The 27999-nt window shown below is 42.8% G+C and overlaps 1 protein-coding gene and 1 long non-coding RNA gene across 3 annotated transcripts in view; one reads left to right on the top strand and one right to left on the bottom strand.

Annotated features, from left to right (window-relative positions):
- LOC126078018 (HLA class I histocompatibility antigen, A alpha chain-like) overlaps window positions 1-27999 on the top strand; it is a 317484-nt gene that overhangs the window by 19516 nt on the left and 269969 nt on the right. The gene's annotated exons all lie outside the window — the stretch shown is intronic.
- LOC126078235 (uncharacterized) overlaps window positions 21022-27999 on the bottom strand; it is a 274476-nt gene continuing 267498 nt past the window's right edge. Inside the window, exon 3 of the long non-coding RNA XR_007518002.1 lies at window positions 21022-21112. This is a non-coding gene — a long non-coding RNA (uncharacterized LOC126078235). The remainder of the gene's footprint in view (window positions 21113-27999) is intronic.

Genomic DNA, 27999 nt, shown 5'->3' with positions numbered 1-27999 from the left:
AGGTCTTGTAGAGAAACTTTCACATAAGGCAGAGCACAAAAGACTTTCCACTCATATTTTTCTATTTACATTTAGTAAATACAAATTTGTTGGACCAATGAAGACCCTCCTGACTGTCATTACTGAAACCTGTACCAATGATTGTTAAGAAAGACAATTCAAAATATAAGATCACAGGTTCTAGCCAATTTGTGAAAAGGTGAAGCTCTCAATGGTTTTGCTCATTTTATACCCTGTAATATTCTTTTTTTTTTTTTTTTTTTTTTAAGGCTTGAAAAGACATGGCTGTAACAACATGATTGTCTACTTCCCACTTTTGCTTTTTTTTAAAAAATATGAACCAGTGAAAAGACTTAGGTAGCTATTCAAGAGATGAAACAAAGACCGGTGACTAACTATCATAAAAATAAGTGCTATAGAAGTATTAAGAATTGTTTTTGCTCTAACCCTTAGACCTCTATGCCCCCATCCAGCAAGAAGCAGCTAGAGACACACAGTGCCCTGTTTCCCAAGATTGAGAAACCTACAACAAAAAGGGGGGATTGAAACAGGCTGCTCAGCCATATTGAAAACCCCAAACAACATCCCTTCCCCACTCTCTTTGTCTTGATAACCACAAGCTTGTTTTGAGCAGGAAGTCGCAGCAGGTAGTGGCTCCTTCCACTGACTAGCCCTAGTTACACCTTGAAGCATGCACAGATTGAAATCACATCCTTCAGCTGACCCCCCCACTCCCAAATATAGGCATGGGAGGGATAAAGGCAGAAAGTTTCCAGTACCAAACCCAACCCCTGGCACCACTGGAAACAAAAACCTCCCCAGCCCCCTTAGTCAGTGAGAAGGTGGCCTTACGTTCACTAGACCCCATGTGCTCCTTGTATGCACAGACAATAAACTTGCCACTTTCTGTTTCCATTGCAGTCAGTGTCCATCTTATTTCAATAGGCTAATAAGACAGGACAAGAACCCTAGTGGTGTTCAGCTACACAAAGATAACTGGTACCTCCCAGTCCTTACAACCACAAACTGGGTGCCCATGGTCCGTCTGCAGAACCCACCCACCTGTACACTCTAGGGAAGAGGGATGTGCTTTCCTCAGACACACTTGGGTGACGATTCATAGTCCCCTGCCTTGTTCAGAGAATGACCCCCTTCTGCAACCAGATACCAGTACCTACACCAATCACCCCTACCCCTCTAAGACTGTAGGATTGAGCCTGTACCACACACTTGATGAACAGCTAGCTGGACACCTGAGCTGAATTTATACAAGAAAAGTGGATGGACTCCTAGACTGACATACCTGATAACAGCTCTAGCCATCTGGTGACAGGTCATCAAAGCTCCAAAGGTGAAAATAATCAAGCTAGCTCACTCAAGCAACCCATTTGGGCATATAAAAAAAAAAAAAAAAAAAACCAAGAAGCTACGATACAGTAAGCAAATATAAAATAAACTAATACAATAACTTACAGATGGCTTGGAGACAGCAGTCAATATCAAGCCACGTAAAAAAACAGACCATGATCGCCTCAACAAGCTCTCAAAATGAAGAATCAGTGAATACTGTGGATGAAGGTGCCTTCCTGAAATTACTGGGTGCAGAATTCAAAAGATTAATATACAGAACTCTTCAAGACATCACAAATGAAATTAGGAAGAAGATCAGACAATACGCAGAAGAAGCCAAGGAACATACAGATAAAGTAGTTGAAGAAATTAAAAAGGTTATTCAAGAACATAATGAAAAATTTAATAAATGGCAAGAATCCATAGAGAGAGCAATCAGAAATTCAGAACACAAACAATAAAATTACAGAATTAGACAACTCGGTGGAAAGTCAGAGAAGCAGAATTGAGCAAGTGAAAGGCAGAATTGGTGAACTTGAAGATAAAGCATTTGACACCAATGTATTTGAAGAAAAATCAGACAAAAGAATTAAAAAAACTGAAGAAACCTTAACAATCAAGATTGGAGTACCAGAACAGGGAAGGATAACAGAAAATACAGAGAGAATTGTTGAAGATTGGTTGGCAGAAAACTTCTCTGATACTGTGACAGATGAGAAGATATCTATCCAAGATGCTCATTGAATTCCACAGAGGGTAGATTTTAAAAGAAAGTCACCAAGATAGATTATAATCAAACTTGCAAAACCAAAGATAAAGAGAGGATTTTAAGGGCAGCTAGGAATAAACAAAAAGTCACCTACAAAGGAGAGTCAATAAGACTAAGCTCAGTTTTTTACTCAGCAGAAGCCATGCAGGCAAGAAGGCAATGGGATGACTTATGTAATGTATTGAAGGAAAAAAACTGCCAGCCAAGAATCAGGTATCCAGCAAAACTGTCTCTCAAATATGAAGGTGAAATTGGGACATTTCCAGATAAACAGAAGTTTAAGGAATTGGTAAAAAAAAAAAAAAAAAAAAAAAACTATGAGAAATACTAAAGGGAGTTCTTTGGTTAGAAAATCAATACCTGATGGTATCAACCTGAGACTAGAACACTGGACAGAGCAATCAGATGTCAACCCAGACAGAAATCACAAACATAAATCAAGATAAAATACTTCTCAAAACAGGGAAACAGTGATGTTATTATGTAAAAGGAGACAACATTAAAGCAATAAAGAGGGACTAAGAAATGTAGTTATAGATCTTTCGTATGGAGAAAAAGATTAGGTGATACAAAGAAATAAAAGTTAGGTTCAAATTTAGAAAAATACAGGTAGGTATTAATGTAATCACAAAGGAGACAAACTATCCTACACATCAAAATAAAATACAAGAAAAAATAGAGACCCAGCAAAAACAAAGTCAACAGCAAAGAATATGACAAAAAGACAGTATATAAAGATAAACTACTCAGCACAAAAAATTAAGTGGGAAAAAGAAACTGTTGACAACACACAAAAAAACACATCGAAGTGACAGCACTGAATTCATACCTATCCATAATTACACCTAAATTAAATGGTCTAAATGCACCAATAAAGAGACAGAGGGTGGCAGAATGGATTAAAAAAAATGGTCCTTCTATATGCTGCCTACAGGAGACACATCTTAGACTTACAGACACAAACAAACTAAAACTCAGAGGTTGGAAAAAATATACCAAGCAAACAACAATCAAAAAGCAGCAGGAGTGGCAATATTAATATCTGACAAAATAGACTTTAAAGTTAAATCCACCACAAAGGTTAAGGAAGAACACTATATAATGATTAAAAGCACAATATAGCAAGGGGATATAAGCATATTAAATATTTATGCACCCAATGACAGGGCAGCAAGATACATAAAACAAACTCTAACAGCATTGAAAAGTGAGATAGACAGCTCCACAATAATAGTAGGAGACTTCAACACACCACTTTCAGTGAAGGACAGGACATCCAGAAACAACCTCAATAAAGACACGGAAGATCTAAATGCCACAATCAACCAACCTGACCTTATAGACATATACAGAACGCTCTACCCAACAACAGTCAAGCGTAATTTCTTTTCTAGTGCACATGAAACATTCTCTAGAATAGACCACATATCAGGTCATAAAGCAAACCTTAACAGAATCCAAAACACTGGAATATTACAAAGCATCATCTCTGACAATTTCTTCCCTCTCTTCAGTTCTCCAGGAGTCTCCTCTCCTTGTGGGACATAATGGCCCCAGGAGGTCCTTCCGCAGATCCCAGGTCTGGAGAGTCACTGATCGATTCCCGGGAGTAGGAGCCTCCATTTCCAGAAGCAGCCACAGGAATAAGTGACAGGGACTCAGGAGTCCAAGGCCCCATCCTGGGAGCCTGTGGGACTGGGTATTGAGGCAAGAGGTATATTTGTGGGGACAGCTCCAGAACTCTGAACCAACTCTTAGGGTCTGAAGACCTTGGTCTGCACTGAGGCCAGAGTCCATGGCCACTCAATGCAAGAAGACATCTATGTCAGTGTAGCTTAGGAAACACTTCTCACTTGAATCTGACCCTGAATGGGGACACCTCCTTGTGTGCACAGCCTTCTCTTGCTGCTGAGAGTCCAGGGACCCTGGGGAGGTCCAGGCTGAGAGGGTAAACAGGGAACTCTGGTCATTGGCCCTCAGCCTGTAGCCCCACAGGGGTGCCACCAGTCTGATCTCAGATTTAGGAGGGGTATGGCTCTGGTCTGAGTGGGGTAGGGAAGGCTGACCCTGAAGCCGGGCATCCATGGAGGAATGAGGATGCCTTCTAAGCAGCTCTGGATTCCACAGGAGTCAGGCTAGGGAGGGGAGGAGGTGTTGGGGGAGAGGAAAGCTCAGGAGCCCCTGCGCCGTGCCTGAGGCGTTTCAGGGAGAAGATGGAACCTCAGAAACGGCACAAGGGGAGGGGATTATTGCATATGGGGGACAGAATTTCAATTTACAATTGTAGAAAAATTGCATTGATTAAGGATAGAGAAGCACAGCTGATTAAGAAATTGTTGTCAATAAATTGTACATCTGTAAAAAGTTTAATTGGTAGAAAGTTGTGTGATAGATATATTTACAACAAAGACCATAAGCAGCTGCTGAGGCTGCTTAAGTTCAAACAAACACCTCATGGGATTTGGTTCCTTGGTTTGATGGCTTAGGGTTATGGCTTCATTGGACACCCCAGTTAGTTGGCTGAATATCAAGCTAGTGCTTCTGTCCTAGCTCTTAGTTTAGTGCATAGTTCCTGGGCCCTTCATGTGGCCATTCAGGGTACAATTGCTGTTGATTCCCCTGCAGCAACAGAGGAAGAAGGAGAGTCAGGAATAGGAGGAGAAAATGGAATGTGAGGCTAATTGCCTCCATGAACAACTGCCTCGTTTGCCATGAGATCAGAAAAACTGGAGGGTGCCAGGCAGCTACCATTACTGAACATTTTGATCAAAGATGCTAAAGAAGAATCCTAATCAAAAGGGAGAAAAAAGCAGAAAACAATTTCAAATTCTCATGAAATCCCTGGAATTATTGCCCTGAGATTACCTTTAAAACTTAAACCAAAAATATCCCCTGAAGTCTTCTTAAAACCAAACATAGCTTAGCTAGTAAAGAATGTATGCCTTGAGCATTGTAGTTTTTTAAGAGCAATCTATATGGGATCAAATTGACAACAGCAACTCAAAAGATTAGATAGGAAACTTAGGGAGTGGTGAGTTTATGCTATTGGAGGAGAAACAATTCAGAAAAGGAAGATGAGAATGGTTGCATAACTTGAAGAATGTAATCAGTGTCACTGAATTGTGCATGTAGAGATTATTGAATTGGTGCACGTTCTGCTGTGTATTCTCAAAAACAAAAATGAAAATAAATTATATAAAAAGAGATTTGGCTAAACAAAAATAACAACTATACCGTATGGGGTTTGTAACATATATAAAGTGAAACGTATGACAATAGCACAAAGGCCAGGCAGGAAGAGATGGAAGTACACTGATATCAGGTTCTTACATTATCTTTAATTGGAATAATATCACTTGAAGGTTGACTGTGAAAAGTCAAAAGTGTTTACTATAAACTGTAAAGCAACCATTAAAATAACAAAACAGTCATAGTTAATAAGCCAAAAAAAACAGAAAAAATGCAATAGTAAAAAAACCCCAGTTATAAATAAATGCAGATAAAGAGGAATGAGGAAACAAAAAAACATATGGGATGAATAAAAAGCAAAAAGCGAGATGATAGACATCAATCTAATAATATCAATAATCACATTAAATGTAAATCACCTAAACAACCAAAAGGCAGAGATGGTCAGGTTGGATAAAAAAACAAGATTGATCTCTATGTCCCTTAAATAATGTGTTTATATGTGAAGATACAAATAGTTTAAAAGTAAAAAGATGGACATAGACATATAATATACTAACACTAATAATAATACAATTAAATTACAATAATTAGTATTTTTAATAGTATGCATTAATATGGAGTGGCTGAGTATCAGGCAAAGTAGGTTTAAAAACAAAGAATTTTACCAGGGATAATGAACATCATTTGATAATGATAATAGGTCAATATATAAAGGGGACATAAAAATCCTTAATGTTATGCATATAATAACAGAACTTCAAAATATATGAAGCAAAAACTGATGGAACTCAAAAAGACTTAGATAAACTCCCCATTACAGTTGGAAATTTCAATATCTGAATCTCAGTAATTATTAGAATAAGCAGAGAGAAAACTACTAAGGATATACAAGACTTGAACAACTCTATCACTGAGCTTGACCTAACTGATATTTATTGGAACACTGCACCAAAACATAACAAATTAATCCCTGAAATCCCAGGAGAATATGCATTCTTTTCAAGTACACAGGAATTTATTAAGATCAATCATATTCTGGGCCATAAAGCAAGTCTTAATATATTTAAAAGAATTCAAATCATATAAAGTATCTTATTTAATCAGAATGGAATTAAATGTGAAATTAACAACAGTAGGATCTCTAGACAGTCCTCAAATGTTTTTTTGGAAATGAATTCATACACTTCTAAGTAATCCATTGATCAAAGAAGAAATAAAAGGGAAATTAGAATGTATTTTGGATGACAATGGAAACACAATATATCTAATTTCTGCAAATCTTCTAAAGCAGAATGTTGGGGTATTTATAGCACTATGTTTCCTTATTAAAAAAGAAGAAAGCTGATGTTGGGAATTCCTATGACTAGTTCACAGAAAAGGAAAAAATTGGAGCTTCGTTCACAGATGGGTCAGCTCAGTATGTTCGTGTGAGCCAAACCTATACTACTGCTGCACTGCAGACCCACTCAGGGATGACTCAGAGAGTGGTGACAGACAATTCTTTCAATGAGCAGAACTTCAAGGGGTTTACTTAATCATCCACACTGTGTAAAAAGTGACATGAAGAAAAGATATGCATGGACTCATGAACAATGCAGAGTAACTTAGCTGACTGGTCAGTTGCTTGCAAGAAAAGAGATTGGAAGATCAAGGACAAGGAGGTCTGGGGAAGATGCATATGCATATGTAGAAAAATGATGATTAGCTCTGGAAAAGTTAATCATGTGAGCAAATACAAAATTCTATAAATATTTTTCTTTTTATAATATCTTTAAATTATAAAAATATATAAATTTTGGTTAAAACAAATATTTAAAGCAGAAATACAGGTAAAAAGCAAATAAGGAAACAAAACAGTATACCAAAAGTCTTTGCTTAACCTAAAAGAAAGTAGAAAAGGAGAAACAGACTAAGCAAGAGATGAGACAAACAGAAAATAAGCACAAAAATGACAGATCTAAATCTAAGTATATCAATAATTACATTAAATGTAAATGGACTAAAAACTCCAATCTAAAGACAGATACTGTCAGATTGGAAAATATGGCAAAAACCTAACTACACGCTGTATTAAAGTTACACATTTTAAATAGAAAGACAGTGTAGGTTGAAAGTAAAAGCATGAAAAGATATACAATGGGACAATAATCACAAGAAAACTAGCACTAATACATTAATATGAAACAAAATAGACTGTAACACAAGGAATGTTATTAGATATGCACAAAAAATAAAAACCAAGCCTGTTGCCATTGAGCTGATTCAGGCTCATGGCAACCCTATGTGTTAGAGGGTAGCTTTCCATAGGGTTTTCTTGGCTGTAATCTCTACAGAAGCAGGCCCCCAGGCCTTTCTTCTGTAGCACCACTGGGTGGGTGTGAACTATCAACCTTTAGATTTGTAAAAAAAAAAAAAAATTTGTAGATGAGCACAAATCATTTGTGCCACCCAGGGACTGCATTAGACACAAAGAGGGACATTTTATAGTAATAGAAGTGTCTATAAAGTAAGAAATAACAATTATAAGTAAACTTAACCCATTGCTGTCAAGTCGATTCCAGCTCATATCTAACCTACAGGACAGAGTAGAACTGCCCCACAGGGATTCCAAGGCTATAAACCTTTACAGAAGCAGACTGCCACATCTTTCTTCTATGGAGCAGCTGGTGGGTTCCAACTGTCAACCTTTCAGTTAACAGATGAGTGCTTAATCACTTCACCACCAGGGCTGCATAAACCTAATGCAGGCTTAAAATAGATGAAGCCTGGACTGACGCAACTGAAAAGAGAAATAGACAAATTAATGATAGCATTTGGAGATATCAATCTCCCTCTCTCAGTAACTGATAGAATAAGCAGAGAACACAGTAAGGATAGAGAGAACTTGAACCATGCTATAAACTGTGACAGTCATGAGAATGTGCCTTTCTGAACTTCTACTATTAAAAAAAAAAAAAACCATTACCATCAAGTTGATTGTTACCCATAGTGACTCTATAAAAAAAAATATAATAATTTCCCAAGGGCCTCAGTTACTGCATTTTGAAAGCCATCATAGTGCTTGTGGTGAGGCCACATCTCCTATGGGCTGCTCTCCATCAACGACTTAGTGTGATCAGGATACTAAGGAAGATTCCGTCCTGAGAGACATAGGAGTCATTTGTCAGCTGATTTCAGCTCAAGGATTCCTCCACACTTTTGCTGAAGCTTACTTAGACTACACAACTGTCTAGAACACATCTTCCACCCTTTTCCCTATCTGGGGCTATCGGATATAGGGTTCAATTTGATGAACATACCTAGAACAATTAAAGAAACATCATGGACCCCCCATTAGAAGAGAGGCATATGGGGAAAAGGAAATAAGTGGGGTCCTAGTTCAAAAAAAAAAAAAAATTTTTTTTTTTTTTTTAGTTCAGGTCCTTCCATCTTTCAGCAGATTCTCCATGTCCACACAACTACTTGGCAGTCATTTCCCTGGTTTCCAAATATATAATCCAAATAGACACATTAAGCAGTTGGCAGAACCCTCACGCTAGTTCTCTGACAGCAAGATAAAAGTTTTTGTGATTGTTAAGGCTGTGTGTCAGCTTGACTGGGCCGTGATTCTCAGTGGTTTGGCAGTTATGATGTAGTTTGGCTGTAGTTTAATGATGTAATCACCTCCATGATGAGACCTGATATAATGTGATCACCTCCGTGATGGTATCTTTAAGTAATCATGTGAGCAAACACAAAATTCTATAAATATTTTTCCTTTTATAATGTCTTTAAATTATAAGAATATATAAATTTTTGTTAAAACTAATATTTAAAGGAGAAATATAGGTAAAAAGCAAATAGAGAAACAAAATATTATACGAAAAATCTTTGCTTAACCTAGCCAATCAGTTGAAAGGGAGTTTCCATGGGGGTGTAGCCTGCATTCAATATAGGTAGACTTTCTGAGAAGTCTTGCAGGCTTTTGCTCATTCTGTACACTGCATATGGCTCCTGTTCGTCTGACCTCTGGTTCTTGGGATTTGAGCTAGCAGGTTACCTCCTGATCTTCGGATTCCTTAGTGTCTGAAGTCTGTGAGTCAGTGGCCTGCTAGCATACTTGCCAATCTTGGGTTTACCAGCCCCTTCAGCTATGTGGTAGAGCCCTGGTGGCAGAATGGTTAAGGGCTTGGCTGCTAACCAAAAAAGGAAAAAATGTTGGCAGTTTGAATCCACCAGCCCCTCCTTGGAAACCGTATGGGGAAGTTCTACTTTGACTTGCTATGAGTCAGAATCGACGTGACAGCAATAGGTTTGGCTGTGGTTTTAAAGAGCCTGATCACTGAGTGAAGTGTATATTTCTGAATTAGATCTAGACTGGGAGAAATGCCTATAAAGAACATTACTGTGATAATTTGCAAAGGTTAAATAAGGACACATATGCTAATTGCAGTGCAGTGAGTTACTTTATATGACACTTCTAGCCATGGTTTTGTGACTCCCACAAATTGGTTAGATGGGACTATGCAAATAAGGTGCTGAGGCCCACCAAGGAGATTGGACAACCTGCTATAATGCAAATAAGGTGCCTGCAACCCTTGTAGGAGATTGGTCCATTTTGTTACTCTGCTACGCTTATTGCTGTTCTTGTTAGGTGCCATCTAGTCGGCTCTGACTCATAGCGACTGTATCCACAACAGAACGAAACACTGCCCGGTCCTGTGCCATCCTCACAATCATTGTTATGCTTGAGCCCATTGTTGCAGCCACTGTGTCAATCCACCTCATTCACAGTCTTCCTCTTTTCCGCTGACCCTGTACTCTACCAAGCATGATGTCCTTCTCCAGAGACTTGTCCCTCCTGACAACATGTCCAAAGTATGTAAGACACAGTCTCGCCATCCTTGCTTCTAAGCAGCATCTGGTTGTGCTTCTTCCAAGACAGATTTATTCGTTCTTCTGCCAGTTCATGGTATATTCAATATTCTTTTCCAACACCACAATTCAAAGGCATCAATTCTTATTCAGTCTTCCTTATTCACTGTCCAGCTTTCACATGCATATGATGCGATTGAAAATAACATGGCTTGGGTCAGCACACCTTAGTCTTCAAGGTGACATCTTTGCTCTTCAACACTTGAAAGAGGTCCTTTGCAGCAGATTTACCCAATGCAATGCATCTTTTGATTTCTTGACTGCTACTTCCATGGCTGTTGATTCTGGATTCAAGTACGATGAAATCCTTGACAACTTCAATCTTTTCTCTGTTTATCATGATGGTGCTCATTGGTCCAGTTGTGAGGATTTTTGTTTTCTTTATGTTGAGGTGCAATCCATACTGAAGGCTGTGGTCCTTGATCTTCATTAGTAAGTGCTTCAAGTCCTCTTCACTTTCAGCAAGCAAGGTTGTGTCATCTGCATAACGCAGGTTGTTAATGAGTCTTCCTCCAGTCCTGATGCCCCATTCTTCTTCATATAGTCCAGCTTCTCGTATTATTTGCTCAGCACACAGATTGAATAGATATGGTGAAAGAGTACAACCCTGGCGCATACCTTTCCTGACTTTAAACCAATCAGTATCCCCTTGTTCTGTCCGAACAACTGCCTCATGATCTATGTAAAGGTTCCTCATGAGCACAATTAAGGATTCTGGAATTCCCATTCTTCACAACGTTACCCATAATTTCTTATATCTGCACAGTCGAATGCCTTTGCATAGTCAATAAAACACAGGTAAACGTCCTTCTAGTATTCTCTGCTTTCAGCCAGGATCCATCTGACATCAGCAATGATATCTCTGGCTCCATGTCTTCTTCTGAAACTGGCCTGAATTTCTGGCAGTTCCCTGTCGATATATTCCTGCAGCTGTTTTTGAATGATCTTCAGCAAAATTTTGCTTGCATGTGATATTAATTATATTGTTCTATAATTTCCACATTCAGTTGGATCACCTTTCTTGGGAATAAGCATAAATATGGATCTCTTCCAGTCAGTTGGCCAGGAAGCTGTCTTCCTTATTTCTTGTCATAGACGAGTGAGCACCTCCAGCACTGCATCTGTTTGTTTAAACATCTCAGTTGATATTCCATCAGTTCCTGGAGCCTTATTTTTCGCCAATGCCTTCAGAGCAGCTTGGACTTCTTCCTTCGGTACCATCGGTTACTGATCATATGCCACCTCTTGAAATGGTTGAACATCGACTAATTCTTTTTTGTATAATGACTCTGTGTATTCCCTCCATCTTCTTTCGATGCTCCTGCGTCATTCAATATTTTCCCCATAGAAACCTTCCCTATTGAAACTTGAGGCTTAAATTTTTTCTTCAGTTCTTTCAGCTTGAGAAATACCAAGCGTGTTCTTCCCTTTTGGTTTTCCATCTCCAACTCTTTGCACATGCAATTATAATGTTTTACTTTGTCTTCTCGAGCCGCCTTTTGAAATCTTCTGTTCAGTTCTTTTACTTCATCAATTCTTCCTTTTCCTTTAGCTGCTCGACATTCGAGAGCAAGTTTCAGAGTCTCCTCTGACATCCACATTGGCCTTTTCTTTCTTTCCTGTCTTTTCAATGACCTCTTGCTTTCTTCATGTATGATATCCTTGATGTCATTCCACAACTCGTCTGGTCTTCGGTCACTAATGTTCAATGCGTCAAATCCTATTCCTGAGATGGTCTCTAAATTCAGGTGGGATATACTCTAGGTCATATTTTGGCTCTCATGGACTTGCTCTGATTTTCTTCAGTTTCAGCTTGAACTTGCATATGAGCAATTGATAGTCTGTCCCACAGTCGGCCCCTGGCTTTGTTCTGACTGATGATATTGAGCTTTTCCATTGTCTCTTTCCACAGATGTAGTCGATTTGATTTCTGTGTGTTCCATCTGGCAAGGACCATGTGTGTAGTTGCCATTTATGTGGATGAAAGAAGGTATTTGCAATGAAGAAGTCATTGGTCTTGCAAATTTCTATCATTCAATCTCCAGCATTGTTTCTATCACCAAGGCCATAGTTTCCAACTACTGATCCTTCCTTTTTTCCAACTTTCAGGTTAAAATGACCAGTAATTATCAATGCATCTTGATTGCATGTTCGATCAATTTCAGGCTGCAGCAGCTGATTAAAATCTTCTATTTCTTCATCTTGGCACTAGTGGTTCGTGTGTAAATTTGAATAATATTCGTATTAACTGCTCTTCCTTGTAGGCATATAGATATTATCCTATCACCGACAGCATTGTACTTCAGGATAGATCTTGAAATTTTTTTTTTTTTTTTTTTTGATGATGAATGCAGCACCATTTCTCTTCAAGTTGTCATTCCCAGCATGGTAGAGTATATGATTGTCCAATTCAAAATGGCCAATATCAGTCCATTTCAGTTCACTAACGCCTAGGATATCAATGTTTATGTGTTCCATTTAATTTTTGACAATTTCTAATTTTCCTAGATTCATACTGCGTACATTCCAGGTTCCAATTATTATTGGATGTTTGCAGCTGTTTCTTCTCATTTTCAGTCATGCCACATCAGCAAATGAGGCTCCCGAAAGCTTTACTCCACCCACGTCATTAAGGTCGACTCTACTTTGAGGAGGCAGCTCTTCCCCAGTCATCTTTTGAGTGCCTTCCAGCCTGGGGGGCTCATCTTCCAGCATTGTATCAGACATGGTTCCACTGCTATTCATATAGTTTTCACTGGCTAATATTTTTCAGAAGTAGACTGCCGGGTCCTTCTCCCTAGTCTGTCTTAGTCTGGAAGCTCAGCTGAAACCTGTCCTCCATGGGTGACCCTGCTGGTATCTGAATACCGGTGGCATAGTTTCCAGCATCACAGCAACATGCAAGCCCCCACAGTACGACAAACTGACAGACACTTGGGGGCTGCTACGCTTAAAGGGAGCCAATCCCAGAGGAAGGGAGGAACCTTACGACCATCAAGAAGAAGAGCCAGGAGTGGAGCATGTCCTTTGGACCCAGGGTCCCTGTGCCGAAAACCACCTAGACCCAGGAGACAGATCTTTAACACCAGAAATGGTGAGAAATGACAGTGGCACGGGACCAGCAGGCTAGACTTGCCGACCCACAGAGAGGGAGAGCTGGATACCTTCAGACAGGAGGCTTCCTGGTAAAATGGGGTTCTTCTGGACACCTATCTGTGGAGCTACAGAGCTTTGAACAATTGTCCAAGCAGGGAAAAGGCTAGGCCCAATTTGTGGCAGAGGCCAAGCCCAAGATTGGGCAGAGGCCAGGCTGACAGTGCAGGGCTCAGGCCAAGAGGAAGGCCCAGTGGCAGCAGCTAAGAAGTTATCCTGATGAAAGAACTGTATCCTGAGTTGTTCCTGTTACCTCCAAGTTGATCCTGAATTGTAACCTCTTACTTTCCTAATAAACCCCACAATCATGGGCATGATCTGTGAGTTCTGTGTGGCCATTACAAAGAATTATCTAACCTAGAAGTAGAAAGTGCTGTGAGAGGGACGGCTAATGTCAGAATTGGTGAAAAGCTTGGAGAGTGGAGGTATGTTTGACCTCCACCTCATAGGAATCGGCCTTGGTGATTCTCCTCTCCGCTCCTGAGGTTAGAGGACCTCTGACACCATGCCATTTTTGCACTTATGCAATGTTAATTTTCCTGGTTTTGATTGTTGTGCTCTGATTCTGAAAGATAATGTCCTTGTTCTTAGGGAACATACAATAAAATATTTAGACATAAAAGGAGAATATTTCTGACTTATACTCAAATCATTATCTACAACCAAATATGGCAAAAATGATACTTTTGGAGAATGTGGGTAAGAATTATATGAGATTTCCTTGTACTAACTCATAACTTTACACTAAATTTAAAATTATTTCAAAATAAAAGCTAAAAGAAAAATTCTTCTGACGTTAATACTATATCATAGTTTTAGTGCCTAAAGGCTTTTAAAAAAAATTTATTGTGCTTTAGGTGCAAGCTTGCGGCTCGAGTTAATTTCTCATTCAAAAATTTATACACGTATTGTTTGGTACCATTGGTTTCAATCCCCACAATGTGACAGCACGACCCCCCTTTCCACCCTGGTTTCTAGTGTCCTTTCATCCAGTTCCTGTCCTGTCCTGCCTTCTGGTCTTACTTAAGGACAAGAGTTGCCTGTTTGGCCTCGTATGTTTGATTGAACTCAGAAGCATGTTCCTCACAAGTGTTATTGTTTGTTTTATAGGCCTGTCTAATCTTTGTCTGAAGAGTGGGCTTTGGGGCCTAAATGCTTTAAGAACCAAACATCAATGGTCCTTTCTCCAAAAATGTTTTGATCCCTTCTGGAAATCATTTGTTTCAAGTCTCCAGGTATTAGAATATCCTTAATATTATTCCCTGCTATTTGGAGGCTTTCCAAAAAATATCTTTCCAGTTCACAGAAAGTCTCCAAATCTGAGATTCTGGGGTTTGTGAACAAATCAGTGTATCTTATACCACAAACACTGGCCAGCAATGTAAGAGGAGTAAGGCAAACAGGGAGAAAACATTTTTATTTTTCTTCCACTTGAAATATCTCCCGGTTCCTGTTGCTCTTCCCATGTCCTTGGGTATAGGGGAAAGACGGCTTCCTTGGGCTGTGTCTTAGGTATCTAGCGGTGCTCTAACAGAAGGAACACAAGAGGGTGGCTCGAACAGACAATTATTTTCTCACAGGTTAGGACGCTAGAAGTCCAATTCAGGGTGCTGGCTCTAGGGAAAGGCGTTCTCTCTCTGTCAGTTCTGGGGGAAGGTCTTTGTATCTTCAGTTTCTATTCCTTGGCTCACTGGGGATCTCCACGTGACATAGCATCTCTCTTCCCCCCATTTCTGCCCTGCTCACTTGTTCAATCTCTTTTATATCTCAAAAGACGTTGACTCAAGAGACACCCTATGTCTCCTGCTGCATTAATGTAACAAAGACAACCCATTCCCAAATGGGATTACAACCACAGGTATAGAGGTTAAAATTTAAAACACATATTTTGGGGGGACAGAATTCAACCTATAACAACAGATCGTGAGAGAGAAATGATGATGTGGGAATATCGTTCTTCGTCACCTCCCTCAACCCTTCAGCTTCTTCTCTGGTTGTGCGCTCTCTCCCTCTCCAACCCTTTACCATGAATATTTTCCTTCTCTGAGCTTCAGCTAGAGCGCAGACTCACCTAGAGTTGGCTTATCAGTGGGAAGTGAGCCATTACTCCCTGGAGGGTAGAAGAGAGAGAGGTCAGAGCCTGGGGCTGTGACAGAAGGTCCAGAGGATTAAAGGAGGTTGGAGTGAGGCGGACTTCCCAGTGAGGGCTGAGATGTGAGTGATCAGAGGGCCACTGAGAATATTTCCAGAGTCTCCATTTAGGAGAGAAGGGAGGGGCCTGAGTAGAAGGGTGGAAAGTATGAGCAGGGTTTGAATGAGATTCACCCCCCACTCATTCATGGTCGTCTGATAACACCTCACCCCAAGTCACACTGAGGGGCCCCCTCAGACCCAGGTACTCCACCAGGCAGGTATATCTCAGCTGCTCTCCCAGGAGGACCCCCACAGCTGCCCAGCCCTTGTGGGTCTCATTCCCCCCAGATCGGATTCCCCCGAGTCCTGAGTCCAGGATCAGCTCCTTCCAGTCTCGCAGCCAGGTCAGTGTGATGTTGGCAGATGAGAAACCGAATGCTCTATGTCACAGGGTGTGATTGCCCTCAGGGTCCTTCTGCTGGGTCACCACGACCCTGGGGTCCACTAGATCCAAGAAACAGTACAGAGACAGGGTGGGGGCAGGACTCCACCTCAGCTTCTTCCCTCCGAGCCTCCTCCACTCACCAGCCCCTTCCTCATCTTTCGATCCTACAGTTTTTAAGAAACCCCAGGTGGTAATGTGGTCAAGGAACACACAAATCCAGGTCCCCACAACCTGCAGGAAGTCATCCAAAATCAAACCAACCAAACCTACTGCTGTGGAGTCAAATGCAACTCATAATGACCCCATAGGGCTTCCAAGGCTGTAAATCTTTATGAAGCAGACCGCCACACCTTTCTCCTGCGGAGCCGCTGGTGGCTTTGAATCGCCCACCTTTCAGTTAGCAGTTAACCGCTTTAATCACTGCGCTACCAGGGCTCCTTTGCATTGGTCCACCAAACTCCATTTCCGCTGCAGGGTCAGTGCTTGCCCCCGTGGGGAGCCTTAGGCATTCGCAAAGGGTAATCCCTGGGAGCTCTTCCCCCAGTTAACTGCATGGCCCAGCCCCTGACCTTCTTCAAGACATTGCTCAAATGTCACCTACCTGATCGCCTTACTTCAAATTACCACCCATTTCCCTATGACTCCCTTCTTCGTTCTGTTTTCCCCCACATAAAAGAAAAAAAATTTTTTTTTCTTTTATGTCATGTAACTCATCTCTCATACTGATAGCAACCCTACAGGACAGAGTAGAACTGCCCAGTAGAGTTTCCAAAGAGCCCTTGGCAGATTCGAACTGCCGACCTCTTGGTTAGCTGTCGTAGCACTTAACCACTACGCCTCCAGGGTTTAATCAGAATCGACTCAACGGCAGTGGGTTTGGGTTTTTTTTTTTTTTTTAATATAATGTAATGGAAACCGGGGTGGTGTCGTGGTTAAGAGCTACCGCTGCTGACCAAAAGCTTGGCAGTTCGATCCACGAGGCTTTCCTTGGAAACTCTATGGGGCAGTTCTACTCTGTCCTCTAGGGTCACTATGAGTCAGAATGGACTCCATGGCAACGGGTTTGTTTTGTTTTTTCGTTTTTAACAAGTAATGCTTTCTAATCTATCACATTATCAACTGAAACCGGAGACCTGAACATGTTAAGACATGGATCTGGGACTGGGATGGTTGGGCGTGGGAGTCTTTCTCACTGTGTGATTCCGAATGATGTTTCTGTGTGTGCTTCGGAATGATGTTTCTGTGTGTGCTTGTGGGTTCCTTACCGACTGGTGCCTGGCCCCCAAGGCCCGCAGCCAGTAGGGCCCGCAGCGCTATGTCTCACTCGGTCCAGCCACCTGCGCACTGCAGACAGGCGGCGCCCGACCACTAGCTGCCTCCGCCCGGGCTCTCGGGCTCGGGGAGCATCACGCTCCAGGCCCAGGTGGTTGGTCATAAGCTGTGAAGTCGTCCTCGTCGTAGCCATAGCGCCAGAACCTCCCAGTGCTGCGCAGCTCGCAGTCGTGGCTCAGCTGCAGTGTGTGGAGCCCTGGGGCGGCCTCCCCTGGCCCGAAACCCCCAAACCCCTGGATTAGTTGTCAGGGAAGAAATGAGATTTGGGACCAAGCTGCAGGGGCCACAAGTGAAGGGTTGGGGGTGGCAGGGAGAGAGACCTAAGGGGGTCTAGACTTAAGTTCCGGAGGCTTGGATTGCCAGAGGAGATAGAAAGAGGCAGGACGCCTGGGCCCTAAGCACTCAGAGAGTGGAGAGGGTGCAGGGCAGCCCTCGGAGCCCAGGAGGTAGAAAGGAAGAAATGGGAAACTGGGGACAGACGAAGGGCCCACCCTTGGGATCCAGGGGAATTAGGGCCTGACGCCTGGGCCAGACTCACCGCTGAGCTCATTGTAGCCCATGATGGTCTTCAGACACTAAGCTACTTCCTCTGAGCCACCTTCCAAGAAAGCTGTCTCCTTGGCGGCCAGCAGAGGAAACGGTTCCCTGCCCGCGGGCTGAGGGCCCCTGGGCCTGGCGCTGTAGCTCTTGCTGTCATAGGCAACGAACAGTTGGCCGTCCAGGTAGCCGAGGGCTGTAATCGCAGGCTGCTCAGGGGTGGACTCGGACACAGCGGTGACATCGTTTCCCAGGAGTGGGACCCTGGAATACCCAGGGCTGAGTGTCTTAACACCTGTCCTTAGTTCTTTCCCCAAACAAGCAAACAAAAAAACCAAACCAGCTGCCACCGATTCCAAACGCCCTGTGCCTGTCGCTAAACATACCTAGACACAGAACCTGTAACCCTTCCCACTTCTTTCTCCTCCCTGGCTCCTTCCTCTTTCCTTCCCCCAACACCCTCATGTTCCATTTCTTTTCCTTTCACCTCTCTGGGGTCTCCCTCCTTCCTGGACCTCAGGGGTTGGAGACTCACAGAACTAATTCCTGGGATGAGCAGCCTCCACTCCCAAAAGCGGCAGCAGGAGCAAGGGACACGGTCCAGAAATCCAAGGTCCCATCCCAGGAGGCTGAGGGACTAGGTCTAGGGTACCAAAGTTTTGGGATAGACCAATGCCAGGCCTGAATCTCACCTGTTATGGCCTGGAGGCCTCGGTTTGTGTTGGGGCCAAAGTCCAGAGTCACCCAGTGGTGAAAGGAAATGTCAATATCAATGTGGATTTTGGAAAGCTGAACCGGACCTGAGCCTGACCCGTGACCAAGGCAACCCTTACGTCCAGAACTCTGTGCAGTTTCCTGGGAGCAGAGGGAGACCCTGACGATATCCCAATTGAGGGGTAAAAGAGGAGCTTGGATAGTCTAGCCTCAGCCCTGTGGCCACCCAGGGGCACCGCTGCTCTGCTCTCTCTGATTCTGAGTGAGCAGCACAGGAGGGTTCTTTCTGTACTGCGGTTTGAGTGAGGCAGATGTGGCTGACCAGGAAGCTGGACATCCATGGGAAAATGAAGGTGCCTTCCAGACAGGCCTGGACTTCACAGATATCAAGCTAGCCTTTCTTGTTCTGAAAAATAGGAGCAATAGTGGAGCAATAAACTCTGGCTCTAAAATTCTCACTGGAAATATGGTTCACATAGAATCCACCCAGAGTGAGAGAGCTCAAGAGCTAACTTAACTCTGACTTGGGCACACCTGACTTTGACATGTGACCAAAAACGTAACTCTGGCATTTACAGAAAGTTTCAGAAGAGTAGCAAGTTTCACAAGAATTATCTACAATTTTATTTCCATTGCAACTACCAACTTGTATCTCTGGCTATGTTTTGAAAATGCAGAAAGACCAATGAAAAGAGACTGATTGAAAGACTCTGGAAATTCTCCAATCCTTTTCATACCAACGACTTGGACCTAGAGAACAAGGATCGAAGGACACTTAGAGAGAGATCTGGAGGAGTAGCCCTCCCTTCAAATCCACCAGGGCACAATGTCTGGGCACTCTTCCCACTCTCTGTTTGCTTTCAGCAGGCTCAACTCTGCAAGTGAAACACAGCCCTGCTCTCCCCTGCAGACCTCAGCTCCATGCACCTTCCCTCTGCTCCAAGTCAGAAGAGTTTGATTCCCCTATCCTGGTTTTCACAGATTTCTTTCCTTCTTTTTTTTTTTTTTTTTGGTTGTTGTGTGACCAGTAAGAAAATTTACAGGCAAGATCCTCTAAAATGAGATAAAAGATGTTACTTATGAAAGCAGAGGTTTTGTTATGAGGGGACAATGGCAGATACAGACAGAAATATAGAGACAAAGTGCAGACGAACATAGACAGAGGTAGAGAGAGACACACACGGAAAATTCATACCTGTCCATCCATCCATTCACCCATCCATTGATCCACCTACCTGCCCATCTGCCTGTTTACAAGGTAAGCATATCAACATTTTAAATTTATTCCAAGGCAGAAATCACAGGGTTTTCCCTGTCCACTTACACCTGCCCTCTTTTGCTTAGATAATTGATTCCTGAGTGTTGGCCACATTCTGTACCTGGTTCTGAGCACTGGAATCTGAATAGGAATAGACACTTGTGATCCATCAACACCAGGCTCTTCACTGTACCCAATTGTGAGATAACCTACCAGTGCTTATCTCCCTGATGCTTTTCTCTTTGATCCTTGAGAAAAGGCCCTGGCCCACCTCACTCTTGCCATCTGGGAGACACGATCATCCTGGAATCATAACTATCTTTGAATCAAGCACTAATGTTTTCTTTTTCATAACACAACATTTTATTTCATTTTAGAAAAAGCCATCCTTTGCTTTACCACATATTCCAAAGAGGGAGTTGGACACGTAGCACTGAGTTTCAACAGTCAGCAAAAGCCAGTAATCCCCTACTACTTCCTTGTGGCCTGCACCTTTCTTTGTAGATGTTTAGGCATTGGTGTTTGTTCCTGCCTCTGCCATGTGGGTTCATAGAGAGATCCTTTTCAGAGAAGCTGAGGTAGAGGGTTAAAGGCACACAGCCGTGTAAGTCCCGTCCCCTAGTTGAAGTTAGACTTCAAGAAGCATTAAGTAGCTAGTTAATGGTGAAGACAATCTAAAACATTTTCATAAAATCTACAGTATCGGCCATTTGGTCCCAGTGTTAATTACTGAACGTATTAGAACCTTCTCAACTTGTTGCCTGCTGGGAAGGAGACTTCTGAGAGAATGGACTTGGGGCTTCCAAGACTTTCTTTCAGGTAGTTTTCCTGCTCAGCACATACTACCAGTGGGCCAACTTCCTTCATCCTTGTGGCCTTTTTCACCTCTGCCCTAAACCCACTCCCAGAAAAAAATGACACGTAAGGGTTCACTCGCAGCCGTGGAGTTCTAGAGTACTGACAGCCTTGCAGCATCTTTACCTTGATTCAACCACTAAGTCGGGGCTGGCCAGGCCAGCTTTTTACCGCCTTCCCCAGCTCATTCCTATGTGAGTTCAAGAGACAAAGCATAGGAACATGTAGCAGGGGCATGGTGGGGCTCCCTCTGCCACTGCGTCCCTCACCCCCTTCCTGAAAATGGAGGCGATGAGGTGGCTGGGTATGCGCTGAAATGACAAACAGTGACTCTTTTACAAATGTGGAGGTTTATTTCAACCAAATGTGAAAAGAGTGCATTTGATTGAAGCTCCTTGCTCATCAGGATCTGTGTCCATCGAATTCTCAGTGAGACACGTCAAGGCTGCTTTGCAAACACCTGAAGAAATAATATGGCAACTCAGTTCAAGCGAGTCTTGGGCAATACATCATTTACACTCTTCTGCCTCAGTGTCATGGTCTGTGGGACTATCAGATTGCCCCCGTTCTGTGGATCTTTCTGACTTCTCCCTGTGAAAAATCCCTGTCAGCAGTAGGACCTAAAGTGAGGAGGGCTGGGGCTGGGGGCGTAGGCATTACAGGGCTCTGAAGAGGAAATTTCTTCATTTAATGCGTCATTATTTGGGAATTTTTTTTATTTGGGAAGAGGGTAAAAAGAGTGTAACCTATCCTGCCTCTAAAGAAATGTCAGGTCAAGTAGAGGTGCAGACAGGCCAACTGAGGAGAGTAGGACTTCGGACCACCTGCAGGGACGCGCAATTGTATTTACTACAGAAAAGTAGAGGCATAATCTGGTCTGAGGTTCATCTAGTTCTTACTGGGTAAGCAAGTAACCAGCAACAGTGGTGCTTCTTCCTGGACTGAGAATTTTTCCCACCCTGCTTTGATGGTGCCAAACACTGCGCCTTCTCTGAGGGACAGCCTGGCTGTGGCTCTGAGCTCCCGGGGACAGTCAGTGATGTACCCAGCCACATAGGTCATCAGAACCATTTGCATGTAAAGTGCCCACCTGCAAGTTAGAACTGTTGAGAAGTCTAGCCAGCCCATCTGCACAAACAGTTCCTAAAGAAGGGGCAGTGGAGCTCTTCTTCTGTGTGAACTAAGGTTAAGGCTCAAAACTGTAGCTTGTACACAAGTATTCATACTTTTCATCCTAAGGTCTTAGCGATTTCCTCTGTGGTCATCGGTGACAAATGCAATTAGCTGCAACACAGGACCCGGGAGCTACCCCACCCCAATCACCCACCACTCTCGCTTTAGGAATATAAATGGGTGAGCCAGTAAGCGGTTTTCTTGAATGAACTGGTTGTTGAAAATAACTCTTTCTACCACCCCTGAGGAGGCCAGGAAGGGACTAGTTAGCCTGGAAGGCCACAGCATCATTACTGAGTTGTAGATATTCCTAAAGTCACATGGGTCTTTGGAAGCCTCCTCACACCGGGGAGGGCAGAATCCTGGTGCCAAGAGGCCAGATGTCACCAGGGTTCCTTTCAGCAGCTGTGGGGACACCTACTGCACCTGTTGCCTGTGTACAGTCTGCGGAAGAGACAAGACCCAAAGGGGGTAGGAATGTCAGCTGTTCAGAGAGTAGGTTGTAGTTGCCTTGGAGACAGAGATGAGTGGCTCTCCAGGTGCCATGAACCTCTTATAATGATGAAGCCTCCAGGCTTAATAATAACAACCTTCCAAGACCTGGAAAGAGGCTAGCTGGCCTGCTCTCCCTGTGGTATGAGTAATTTCCACCAGAGACAGTATATGGCAGTACCATCTGACTCTTCCTGCCAACTTAGGCTACAGCAGTGCTTGTGGGGCCTCTGGCAGAGGGCCAGGCCTTTCAGGTACTGCTCAAGCACTAATTTTTCAATATTTGCCCTGTGACAACTTGCTAAATATCCTCTCAATGACTTTCTCACTTGGAAGTTGTTTCAAGAAGATACTGCTATACAATCTCAAGTACAAAGTTTAAGAGAACTCTACAAACAAGGATTTCTCCAGAAGTTCTCATTTTTATCTTCTCATCTGTGCTTTGTTGGTTGCAAAGTGGTTCCATTCCCCTTGACTTTACTGCAAGTAGAAACACTTGCTCAGTGAACTGATCTATTGGCAAACACAGGGTCTCAAACACTCCCCTCAGGACTCACATCAAAAAGATACATAGCTCTACTCCCTTCATCCCAGAGATGTCCATAGACTGTTTGACTCCTTATAGACTTTACTTCTGCCCTACTGGGAGAGGAAGATTCTCCTAAAAACACTTCAAATCCTTTTGGGTAGCCAATCCCGCTGTGCCCACCACAGGCAACTAGACAATCGGACTTTTTAATCCCGTTCAGAATCTGAAAATGAGCTGGGTTTTCAGTGTATACCCTTCCAGAGAGTAAATTGCAGAGGAAACTTGTCCAAATCCAAATATAGAAAACAGAGGAAACAAAGCCAAACGTGAGGTCCTTCAAGAAACACTAAGAGACCTTTCTGATCCCAGATTTCATGTGAAAGCTGTGTGATGGGGCTGGGAGGATCTGTCACCATCTCTAGTTACACAGCAGCATAAGAGGCCTTGTTAGGACCTTTGGGAGGCAGTCAGCACACAGTGTCTGGGGACACCTAAGCAAATCCTCAAGGACTTGTCCACCCAGAACCCTCCTTAAGCCGTTTCCCCCTAAAGAAGCCCTGAAGTCTGGAAAATCAGATAAGAAGAAAGATACTTCATGTCTCTGAAAAGGAAAATAAAAACCAACCACCCACCACCCAGTACAGAAGCCATTAGACTAAAATTGCTGCACACGAAGACTGGCCTAATGCAGAAGTGGGAATCTGTCTCAAAAAGGCTTGGAACAAAAGTGAGAGAGCGTGGTCATCAATGTCCACTTATTGTTAAGTGAAACTTCCACTATTTGAATAATATCCCAATGAATAAAAACACATTTGCACCTTTCTCTACCATAATAGGTCTATTACAATAAATCTTCTTCTGTGGGATAACCAGGGTAATTGGTGTGAGTAGACCACTTTTTAGAGAAGTTCTCAGAATACCTCATGAGCATTCTCCAGGAGGCTATACCATGGGGATGGACCTTGTATCCTGCCATTGTGTAATATCCATCATGCTGAAGTTTGGGCCTGGCTAAGAGCCTTGCTGGCACAGTGGTTAAGAGCTTGGCTTCTAAGCAAAAGGTCAGCAGTTCAAACCTACCAGCAGTTCCTTGGAAACCCTAAGGGAAGTTCTACTCTGACCTATATTCTCACTATGAGTCAGAATCAACTCTGTGGCAATGGGTTTCTTTATTTGGTTTATGGATGGCAAAGGGGAAAGGTGAGAATGCAAACGCAAGATCAAACCTCCCTGATGGACCTGCTCCCATTTGTTGCTCTACTGCTCTTGGTCTGTCTGTTCTAGGGAAAATTTCTTGAAGGCAACGACCCAGCTGTCATATTCTTCCCCTGGTTTTTTCTCTATTCTACCTAATCCAAAGGGAGGCCCATGAAGTGGGTAGGGACCTCACAATTACAAATTAACAGGAGTGGCATTTTTTTTTCATTTGACCTCAGGAGTCCCTTTACAATGGGGGGAATAGAAATGTCCAGTGTTACAATTCAGAGATGCTGCCCTGAAAACAAGCCAAAAGAAATTTTAGAAAGGATATGCTTCCTGTTGGCTTCTCAGCTTTGACCTTTCTTTTATTAAGTGTCTAAGAAGTGCTGAAGGTCCCAAGGTGGTACAAGCAGTTTGCACTCAACTGCTAACCTAAAGGTTGGTTCTTCGGATCCACCCAGAGGTGCCTAGGAAGAAAGCCCTGGCGATCTGCTTCCATAAAAGATCACAGCCAAGAAAACCCTAGGGAGCAGTCTTACTATGTAACACATGGAGTCACCTTGTGTCAGGATTGACATGTAAAACTGGCATGTCTGACTTCCTCTAACTTCTCAAAGGGGAAGGAGAGTCAAGATCAACAGCCCAAGTCTGGTTCCTCTGTGGAGAAGGTTAGACATGCCTCCTTTCTCTGCCATCTTTACAAATTCTGACCCCACCAATCCCTTCCACGGCAGTCTTTGCTTCTCTGCTCTGTCCAGTAATTCATTGCAATGGCCACAAAGAACTCACAGATAGTTGGGGGGCCAAGATGGCTGACTAGGTAGAAGCTACCTCGGATCCCTCTTGCAACAAAGACCCTGAAAAACAAGTGAATCGATCACATACATGACAATCTACGAACCCTGACCATCAAACACAGATCTAAAGAGTTGACCTGAGTAACAGAGACGGAGAACGAACAACCACGGGGAAGCAGGGACTGTTTTCGGAGCTTGCAGCCAGCGTCCCAGTCAGGAAACCTTGGCGCCGGGCTTTGGACTGGGCACAGGGGAGCCGAAGACAGCATCCTGTGATGGCACAAAGAAGGGGCCCAGCCCTAGCCCCCTGAACTGACCTCGGGGGAAGCCCAGCTAGTGCATGCAGGCAGCACAGCGACGCAGCTGACAGAAGGAGAAGTCACCGGGAGGCAGCACCAGTTTTGGAGTCTGGAGTGCGGCGTCCCACCCAGGGAACCTTGGCACTGGGCTTTGGAGTGGGAGCAGAGGAACTAACCACAGCTTCTGAGACAGCCCAAGCACAGGACGCAGCCTGACCCTCAGGGGCAATCTCTACCCAGCCAGTGTACACAGTGGACATGCCTCTCAGGAATCTCAGATAAAACAGTCATCCCAAGCAAGATAAGTAACTTTGTCTATATTTTGGGGTGCTACTCTCTCCTATTTATCTGAACACCCTCCTCCCTCTCCCAGGCAGCTTCATTAACATTGGAATTTCCTGAGCCAGAGAGAGAACTGGGCTGCAGGTTTTCTTTCTTTCTTTCTTTTTTTTTTTTTTTTTGGTCCTTTCCTAACCCATTCCCCTGGCCTGAGAGAAGCAGCTTCAAAAAACCCAGGGACCAAAAATCCTTCCCTAATTGGACTAAAAACACAGAACCAGCTCCAGCCAAGCATATGAGATCCACAGTCTTGGGCTTTAATCCCTACAGGGAACAAGGTGACTATTATAATGCAAAGGCATTTCTGATAGGGATCTGCCTGTAATTGTTTTAGCAGATTACTGGAAAGACAAGTTACCCAGGTCTGATATCTCTGCGTATTCAACAGAGCCCTCACTGACCCACAACAGGGAACTGAGGGCTGAAGCTCCCCCAGACCACCTATCCTCCTGCCCTAGGGGTCTAAGGAGGGTGACACCTACCAATCTGTAGAGGTACTTGCATTGGGGGCCTAAGGTACAGCTGCAGAGCCCACCCACCAAGGTGCTTTAGGAATAGGGACACACCTACATCTCTGGCACTTGGGGGAAGCCTGTCAGCATCCTGCCTCCCCTGGAGTGTGAAACCCTGCTGCAACTAGAATCTGGTACATACAAATATCACCACTACTTCTCTAGGTGGATAGGTGACAGTCTGCACCGCACACTTGGTGACACAAAATCAGATTATACTCAAGAACAGTGAATGGACTCAGGCTTATATATCTGGTAACAGCCCAAACCAGCTGGTAATAGGTCGTAAGTGAGTCAAGGGCTGCAACAATCAAGACAGCACAATCTAGTAGCCCATCTACGTATATTGAAAGAAAGCAAAACAAGATAAGACTCAGTGAGCAAATATAGAATAAATCACTACAATATCTTAGAGATGGCTCGAAGACAACAGTCGATATCAAAACACATAAAGAAGCAGACCGTGCTTGCTTCTACAACTCCCCAAACTAAAAAATCAAAATCTTTCCCAAATGAAGATACAATCCTGGAATTGCCAGATACAGAATATAAAAAAACTAATTTATGGAATGCTTCAAGACATCATGAATGACCTCAGGAATGAAACAAGGCAATCTACAGAAAAAGCCAAGGAACACACTGATAAAGCAGTTGAAGAAATCAAAGAGATTATTCAAGAACATAGTGGAAAAAATAATAAGTTGCAAGAATCCGTAAAGAGACAGCATTCAGAAATCCAAAAGATTAACAATAAAATTACAGAATTAGACAACGCAATACAAAGTCACAGGAGCAGACTCGAGCAATTAGAATGCAGAGTGGGAGATCTGGAGGACCAGGGAATTAACACCAATATAGCTGAAAAAAAATCAGATAAAAGAGTTTAAAAAAAGAAGAAACCCTAAGAATCATGTGGGACTCTATCAAGAAGAATAACTTGTGTGTGACTGGAGTCCCAGAACAGGGAGGGATAACAGAAAACACAGAGAGAATAGTTGAAGATCTGTTGGCAGAAAAGTTCCCTGACATCATGAAAGACGAAAGGATATCTGTTCAAGATGCTCATCGAACCCCATTTAAGATTGGTCCAAAAAGAAAATCACCAAGACATATTATCAACAAACTTGCCAAAACCAAAGATAAAGAGAAAATTTTAAAAGCAGCCAGGGATAAAAGAAAGGTCGACTACAAAGGAGAAGCAATAACAATAAGTTCAGCCCCCAAGAAGATAAAATACTTATGAATAAATCTTACCAAGGTTGTAAAAGACCTATACAAAGAAAACTACAAAGCTCTACTACAAGAAATTAAAAAGGACATAGTTAAGTGGAAAAACATACCTTGCTCATGGATAGGAAGACTTAACATAGTAAAAATGCCTATGCTACCAAAAGCCGTGTATACATACAATGCACTTCCAATCCAAATTCCAATGTCATTTTTTAAGGTGATAGAGAAACAAATCACCAACTTCATACGGAAGGGAAAGAAGCCTCGGATAAGTAAAGCATTACTGAAAAAGAAGAAGAAAGTGGGAGGCCTCACTCTACCTGATTTCAGAACCTATTATACAGCCACAGTAGTCAAAACAGCCTGGTACAGGTAGAACAACAGACACATAGACCAGCGCAACAGAATTGAGAACGCAGATATAAATCCATCAACATATGAGCAGCTGATATTTGACAAAGGACCAGTGTCAGTTAATTGGGGGAAAGATAGTCTTTTTAACAAATGGTGCTGGCATAACTGGATATCCATTTGCAAAAAAATGAAACAGGACCCATACCTCACACCATGCACAAAAACTAACTCCAAGTGGATCAAAGACCTAAACATAAAGACTAAAACGATAAAGATCATGGAAGAAAAAATAGGGACAACGTTAGGAGCCCTAATACAAGGCAGAAACAGAATACAAAACATTACCAAAAATGATGAAGAGAAACCAGATAACTGGGAGCTCCTAAAAATCAAACACCTATGCTCATTTAAAGACTTCATCA

This window comes from Elephas maximus, chromosome 1 (genome assembly GCF_024166365.1).
Source record: "Elephas maximus indicus isolate mEleMax1 chromosome 1, mEleMax1 primary haplotype, whole genome shotgun sequence".
Lineage (NCBI taxonomy): Eukaryota > Metazoa > Chordata > Mammalia > Proboscidea > Elephantidae > Elephas > Elephas maximus.
This window is presented reverse-complemented; position numbering and strand designations above follow the sequence as displayed.